This window comes from Punica granatum, chromosome 2, assembly GCF_007655135.1.
Source record: "Punica granatum isolate Tunisia-2019 chromosome 2, ASM765513v2, whole genome shotgun sequence".
Lineage (NCBI taxonomy): Eukaryota > Viridiplantae > Streptophyta > Magnoliopsida > Myrtales > Lythraceae > Punica > Punica granatum.
The window spans coordinates 24,487,629-24,496,065 of record NC_045128.1 but is presented as its reverse complement, the minus strand read 5'-3'; the positions used below and the strand labels follow the sequence as shown (position 1 = coordinate 24,496,065).

The 8,437-nt window shown below is 40.8% G+C and overlaps 1 long non-coding RNA gene across 2 annotated transcripts; it reads left to right on the top strand.

The window, feature by feature from the left end:
• Nucleotides 1–5,517: 5,517 nt before the first annotated feature.
• LOC116196735 lies at nucleotides 5,518–8,043 on the top strand. 2 transcript variants are annotated; one of them, XR_004154876.1, is made up of 2 exons: nucleotides 5,518–7,088; nucleotides 7,341–8,043. It is a non-coding gene; the product is annotated as an uncharacterized LOC116196735 (long non-coding RNA). The 2 variants fall into 2 exon arrangements; XR_004154877.1 differs by having other exon boundaries at nucleotides 5,519–7,088; nucleotides 7,488–8,043.
• The last annotated feature ends 394 nt before the right edge of the window (nucleotides 8,044–8,437 follow it).

The window sequence follows — 8,437 nt, the reverse complement described above, 5'->3', positions numbered from 1 at the left end:
TTGGACTAATTTGATAGTTCTCTCGAACCATCCGATTTCAAAAAGAGTTGAAATTTTTACCACATGTTATTTTGAGACCATACACAAACTTTCAGCTTTTTCTGGGCCCTGCAACTTTGGATAAAAATGTTTACCAAACTTTCCATCTATTTAACAGATCAGTCCTAGGGTTTAAAATCAATTCTCTTTTAAAAGAAAAAGTCCAAAGCACCCAAATTTGCTTTGATGGAGATATTTATACATGAATCATTTTCAATAATTAAAACGATCGGGGATTACGATTCCATTCGAGCGGTCCATCCATGATTGATCCGATGATTCGAAACCCACAAATCCAAAGCATTCGACGAATTCATTCAATTTAATCAACCACATGCGTGTAGTATTTGGGATGATTCACTCGACTCCTTAATAAAATCACACGAACTTGCTAGTAATCTGTAATCGCGTTGACAGATCACGAACTGGTGTCCATGCCCTTTTCAAAACTCACATTTTAATAAAAATACAGAGATATGCGGTACGCATAGCATGGACATCTAGGGAGGACTCGCATGTCTTGACTCAAGTCTGGGACCGATTTGAGGCAGCTCGAGTCGACGCGCCTGAGTTCTTCTTAGACCACTTTCGGGCAAAGCAACCGGTCTCTCGACTCGTTCAGGGTCCACGTGACCCCGATGGGTCTTAGGGGTTGGTCGACACCGGCTACTGACCTCGACAGTCCGTATCACCTAGCCTCGGCTTTCTCTCTACGCAAACACATTTTTCCGATTCAAGGGCACGACTATCTATTCATGATTTTTCGACAACCTTAAGGTTAAGGTGATCGTAACAATTCGAGCCACGGATAAGGATGGGTAACCCGTGCGAGCGCAGGTCTTATCTGCATAGTTCTGTTTATCCGATCGAAGTGCTTCTGTCATTCTAGCATAGATTCGGGTACTTATATCGGGTTTATCTATCATAAAACACGAAACTGAACTAATCACGCACATGATATAATCAAACACGCGAAAACAGTTGGCTAAAACCTCAGGTTTCAGGTTTTAGACAAAATCATACTTATGTTATAATCTGTTAATCCCTTAATGTCGCAAAACAAAAGAACTTAAAACAAACCCACACACTTGGGACTTGACAATAGACATAATGTCCGTCATGCCCTTAAGCAAAGCCAAATGCTACATACCCTTCCAGAGCGGCCTATGGCTGATTCTCATCATACATTGCTCTATTTTTATTTGTTTAGGATAAAGACATTTCTGCCAAACAACGTCGAGTTATAATATGATAATCACGAAAATACGACGATTAATTCACACTTTATCTGTTTTCTTTGTTTTTATCCGTTTCCAATCTGTCTTGTCTGGGTTATGACAGTTCAAGCTCGAACCCATAGGACATGAACAACACGAGGTCCAACACCCCTAAATTCATGGGTCCAATGCCCCACACACAGCTAGTGCATGCGACCCGAGTGCAGTTTGGGGTCTTGCCCCGAGTCACCGTTCCAACCCGAGTAGTATCCAAGTAGAGGATGACTTGGATTGGGATGTGTGAAACGAGGTCAGACAATCACCCAGGAGCTTGACCGGTCCCACATCCATCTCGAGGACTACTAAACCCTCTTGGGATTCGTCGGTTCGGTCAAACTCGACGTCCAACTCTCATGAGCCCGCATCGCATTAATTTCGATTTCGGTCTTTCAAACCTCTTGTGAGCAGGAGAGGAATATTGGCCAAATGCAAACCGACTAGTATCTTGTTGATGTAATTTGTATTTATTCGAGAGTACATTGTGAGATGTTTATTTGTATATTCATTGGTGTAATGATTTCGGTCGGCAAACGTGATGTTCGAGAGTCGGAATCAATCGAATCGGTTCATAAGTCCTTGAGACGAGCGGGACCACACAAGTCATAGGCCCGGTCCATGCAGTGAACCAGCCATCATGGTCTGGTTAACGGAGACGCGAGGATGGTGGATTGGTCTCCTGACACGAGGATTCGCACCTCTCTCGGGCTTCTAGCCCGAATTGATTGTTTCTTTGAATTTATGGTGTAAAATCGAGTAAAACCAGTGTAACAAGATTCACGTGGTAAATAAATTAAAAATGACAAACCTTAAACAGACTAGAGTACTGACAGAGCATGCGAGATATAGGCCCGCACATAACAAAACCTTCGAACTCGGAATCTTTAGTTTCGCAAGACCATATGCCTTAGCAAACTGGATGTATCCATGTCCCTAGACTTGGGCAACCCAATGGCCCTTGACCTCCAGCTCGTAATCGGGTACTGGTGACTCCTTCTCATGCGTGTCCGTCACGCGTCTCCTAGTAAGGTGGACACTACCAAGCCGTGCAATTGGCGCGCACGTATGCGAGCCCCAACGAGACGAAATTCAAGTCCGCACATCCCTCAAATTAGTCCAAGATCCTAAAAGGAAAAACCCGACTAAAGGTCTAGTTGGGCAAGTGTAACTCTCGAGTCTATGGAAGACCGAGATGAGAGGGGCGTAGGATAGGTGGTTAAGATCGAGTTTAGGCTTGGGAAGGTGTATGGAGATGGTCTAATGTGTAGGTGTAGCAGCTTGGAACCGAAAATGGGAAGAGGAGGAGGAGAAGAGAAGAATTGCGGTGGTCAGGTCCTGAATCGGTGTCTGGCCCAGGTCGATCCCGTCCAGAAGCGGCAGTTCTGGTGGTAGAACCAAGATGGTCGACCACCTAAAGAGGAGGAAGAAGGGAGGATCTTGAAAGCATTTTCTCCTAAGTTGTCTTGAAAACTTGGGCAATATGCATGTAAAAGTAGATAGCGTTCATTGGCAAGACAATTTATGAATATATAGTGCAAATAAATAGTGTTTAGCTAAAGTGATGTGGCAAATCAAGTGGGTGAGATAAGGAACTTCGAACCTTCCGTTTTTGACTAAATTTAGGCTAATTACAAGAGTGCCATTCTGATCTTGAGATATTTTCTGTAGCAAGGATCATGGGAGCACATGTGGGTAAAATATTGACCAAATTTGATCTTGGAAAGTGTGCCAAATGAATTTTCCTGTAAGACAGTGCAGTCTTAGGACAGATCCGTGGTATTCATCGAATTTGGAAAAATCAGTCCAAATACTGCCAGTTTTCTTTACTTTCCTCGTTCCTTGACAAGTCGGGAATCCGTAGCCGCTAGTGTCGTGTGAAAACTTGATCAAAAGAATTTTTCATGAATTGTTTCCTCTAGCATGTCCTCTTGGGTTATTATTCATAGTTCTGTGCATAATTCGTTCAAAATTCTCGTTTTCCATCCTCGGATTGAATCTCGGAGTTGGCCAGTCGCTAAATTGACTATGACTTTCCTTTGTCATGAAGTAAAGAATTGCACGAATTGAATCCTGTTGACTGAGATTTACCACTTTGAATCTGAACTGGCTGTAGCCACAGGGGTGATATGCCCCATTTCTTATATCTTGATTTCAAAAAATTCTTTCTCCTTGCACGGGTAAGCTTTTGAGTTGATTCTCAGGCCAAAAGGTCGCCGATTTGTCATATTATGATGAAAAGAAATGATTTGTGCCAATTGAACCCATCGAGGTCATCAATTTCATCGGGGAAACTAGCACAAAAACGCAACCTCCTCTGTTCTCATCTGCTCCTGTCCGAAACCTTGAAAAATCATATCCTGACTTTCAAGACGAGTCACATGTACAATGAAATCCCAAATTGCTTGGTGAGCTCTATCCACAGAAAAATTGCAAAGTTGATCCGGGTTCCAAATAGTGGCAATTGGTCTTAACCATCACTAAGGTTTGGCCAATTTTGACTTTGGTTGACCTCAATTGGTTCGATTTGTCCGGATGAATTTTGATCAATTTTGGCTGACCTTGATCTTGACTAATTTTGACCGTACCGGATATCACTCAATTCTCGTTATTTTCTCGCATAGCCCATAACAAAAGACCTTACTGTGACCTGTTGCAATTAACTGTGGATAATTTTCTCTGGCTGTTCCGGGTTGACTTTCGGGTTGACCGTGGACGATTTTGCCCATGTATTTCCCTTTGCTCCAATCATTCTCACACTCTACTCCCAGCCAAAATGGGATGAAAATATACCTACAATAGAATTTTTATATTTTAAAATCTAAGCATTAGTAAAATATTAATTATTGTCCGTCTCCTTACATATATACATGTCTATTTTATTTTATATATATTACTTCTTCTTGGAAAAATCAATTAATACAAGATCTATTGAATTGAACCTTATTGAAGTTAGCTATAATTTTAAAAGATTTTCTGATAAAGTTTAAGTTTATTTAGATTTGAATACATTTTGTTTTCTTTTTTTATAATATATAACAAATATATACATACATACATACATATAAAATTATTTTTAAAATGACCATTATCCAAGTAATATTTAATTTAAAGTATTTATTTTGCTTTGAAAATAATAGTGTAAGCGTTATATTTAAAGTAATAAATTTAATTAGGATATTACATAATTATAAATAACTTAATTTTTTTTAATACGTACATTGATCCAGCAATAAATGGCAAAAAGTCATAGAAATTCTTCTTACATACTTTCTTCATAATATATTATTAATTATAATGTTTGTTATCATTTAATTAAATAATTTAGAACAAATTAACTCAAGAACTAACGATATATTTGTTTTTATTCTTTTTATGAGGGAGTGACTTAACCCGAACCCCCGATTTGTGGGATCCTAGTGTGGCCTAAGCCGACTGGTGACCACGGCCTCCGTCAGAACCATGTTTTGGTCCACCGCCGCTCGAGGACCATCAATGAGGACTTAACTAGATCCCCTCGATCATCAAAATTCGGGATGATACTCGAGTCTGAAAAAGATTTTTTGCATAATATCGATCATCAAATTTTTTTCAACATTACTGTGGTCTCAAATTATTTTTCGGATATTCGATTGAAAAGACGAGAAATTCGAAACAAATCGAGCAATTTTGATCAAAAGCATTTCAAGGGCCCAATATCTATTCATATCGAGATTCGGTCTCCAATAATGCAAATTGGATTTTTCATAGAGCCGATTATTTTTTGGATTTTTCTATTTCAAAATTCCATTGGAAAATATTTGATCAAACTCCGAGAAATTGAATTTCGCCCGTAAAATGCCTATATGATAAATGCATTTAAAAAAAAGAAGAAATCGAAAACAAAAAAGAAAAGGGGTGTTAGGGGTGTTGGCCTTGGCGGACACCCCATGCAGATCTCTCTCCCACCTTATTTTTATTTTATTTTATTTTTCTCGTGTGAACTCTGGTATTCAGAAATTCAATCGAACCCCGACTAATCCAATCGAGTCGAGTCAATCCACTAAAAAATAAAACTCTCAGAATGTGTATTTTATGCATTCAGAAGATCTCTCTCCCATCCTTTCTTCTTCTTCTTTCTTTCTTTTTTCTTTTTTCTTTTCTGGTTAGGCTGGAACGAAGAGTAGAAGACATCAACCCGCTCCCTCTCTATCTCTCGTTTGTTTTCTCTCTTTCTCTCTCTCACGTGATCTCTCCTTCTTTTTTTCGGCCCAGACAATAGCAACACAAACACGGAACCTTCCTTTCTTCTCTAATCTTCCGTCACCATCATCATCTCTTCCTGCCATCTCTATCCTCAGCTCCATCGTTGCCTTCACGCCATCACCATGCTCTCAATCTCCATCTTCCTCACGCAACCATCACTCTAACCATCACTGTTCCATCATATTGCTCTCTTTCTCGCTCTCTCTGCTGAACACACAAAAAATAGGGACAGCAGATTCTCTCCCTCTCTATCTCTCGGCAAAGACAGCAGCAACCCACCCAGGACCAGCTCTTTTCTTCATTGTTCACACCATCACCTCCACCTTTTTTCCTTCGTTCAGTCCTTCACACCATTCCTTTTCATCACCCTTCCTTTCTAATCCTCACCAACATCTTCATACCATATCCATCCCTTCCTTCTCCTCTGCAACAGCCTGTCCATCACCGTTACCATCACCTCAGCCATCCTCTTTTCTGATCATCTTCCTCACCATTGTCACAACCATCAGCTCACCCACAAACAGTAGCATCTCTCTTAGGCTTATTCTCCTTTCCTCTGTTCCCTCAACACAGACAGATCAGCAACCTCATCACCATTCACTGTTCCTTCTTCCTCTGTTACCTTTCTTTGTCGGCAACCATCTCCATCATCTTCTTCCATCCTTCTCCTTCCCGCCCCTAACCATCATCACAACTCTCCCTTCCCTTCATTCTCCTCTGCCCTACCACCACTTCAACCTCCAGCCATCAACACCATCACCATCATTCTCCTATTTTCCCTAATCACTAGCAGCCATCTTCTCGACTAACCTATCTCTCTCTATCTCTCTTTCTCGATCTTTCCTCTCTTTCTTCTTCCTACCACAACCTCCATCATCATCATCACTTCACCTCCCGTTCATCACCTTTCCTTTTATAGCTGCAGGGTAGCCGTTTCCCCCTTTGTATGTTAGAAATTCGGACCTACACGAATAGGATTCGCCCATGTAGGACCCAACCCAATTCTGATATTTACATGAATATCTGAAATCTATCCAAATCTTAGCTGGCATTCAAATCGATCTTCTGTGGGACCTATTGACTAGGTCTGTAAAAACTTTATATAGAAGGGATACCACATATAGAAGGAGAAGATTGTGAGAGACGGTGAGTAGCTCTTGACAGAGTGTGACGATACATAAGCTTCCTGCGCCATGAGCTGTATCGGTCTTTGCTCGATTTTGTAGCAAAGGTCTATTGCCGGGTTATTTTCTATTTGCTTCTCTTTTGTCTAATAGGTAATGGGTAATTTGATTTGCGGTAATTCATGTATGTTGTTCTGTGAATCATGCTATTTCTTCCATTATTGACTTAAACATCGAAGAGGGAAATCGTGATTTTTTCACGATTCTCCCTTCGTGTAGGTGATCGTGGCCGATCAAGGAGTGCTCGATGATGGCTTAATCCAAGGAGATTGGCTCACGACTCAAGGTTCGGAGCCCATAGCACGTGATTCATTTACATGGGCATCTTGGAGATCATTAACCTCGTGAGGTTAGTGATTTAATTTCGCATCCTAATTTACTTTCAGTACTCGAATAAAGATCCAACCTTTATGTTATTTGGATACGGGTATGAGTTAATTTTACAACATTGGTATCAGAGCACGTGTTGAATGCTTTCGTGCTATGTTGATTGACAAGTGCAATTAAAAACCCTCATTTTGGCTATTTTTTTATTCGAATATGAGTAAGCAAAATTAGGTTTGAAATATGCGTTTTTGATGCGTGATTTTGACATGGTTAGATTCCTCGTTCGACAAGCTTTCCAACGACATATTATATGCGCGACACCTATATCGCATTGCGAAGCTAAGGTCATTCGAAGTTTTGAATCGGATCAAACTTCATGGGTTTGTTTGAGATAATATGAACTGCAGAAGAAACTTTACAGATCTGTGTACAACTCTCGGAATGGCATGTCCAATTTATTGCGGCCACCGATCGCGACACGGATCATACCAACAACCTCTATGCGAGCTCTTAACAAGTTTCTAGTGGAGAGTGTCAGCACCCCATTTTGGCTCATCAATCCAAACAACAGTATTAGCAGCAATTCAGGCCACGACTCGAGCGGAATACAGAAGAAGGTTCGACAGAGCAAGAAATCACTATTCATCTTCGAGTCAACAAAATTAAGCAGATGACATGTCCATATGACAGAAGGATCCCCGGGGTCACCGAAAGGCAACAGAGCAACTAAAGAGCTCAACAATATCCAAAACCAGCATTTTAAGCTTACCACATGAACAATCATATTTTTCGATAGTTCGCTCGACCGTCGGAAGATAGCCAATAATGAACTTCAAAAATCCACATTAGTGCCAAACAGATGAAAAGTGTCTTCAAAAGTATTTTGCAAATCATCTGCTCTACACAAAATAACCTTTTGTATACAGATAACTTTTTAGTGGAAGTCCAAAAATGCCGGTTTCCCGGAGAAAAGTCAATTCCAAATGTTAGATACGGCTACGCCCAACAAGCATACAGAGCATGAGCAGTGTTTCAGATTGTCTCTTGGAAGCCACACAGACACTTCGAATGACTTTCGAGTGATAAAATGGGTATACCCCTCTTCGGAAATGCATAATCGGAGACTGGTCAGACGAAATTACGGCAAACGAAGTTCGTACTGCATTGCCCTGAAAACTTTAGCGAACATCCACAATTGGGCAAAACAGACAGCAGAACCCTTCTCAGTTTCCCGAGTAACCTCCGAGGAGCAGAAATGGTCATTTTCAGTGGAAATACATATCCGGAGGTCCTTTTTATGGAAACTTGACGTCGGATGCCTGCCCTACACAGTGCTACACACCCCAAGGCTCAATGTGAAATCGTCGGACT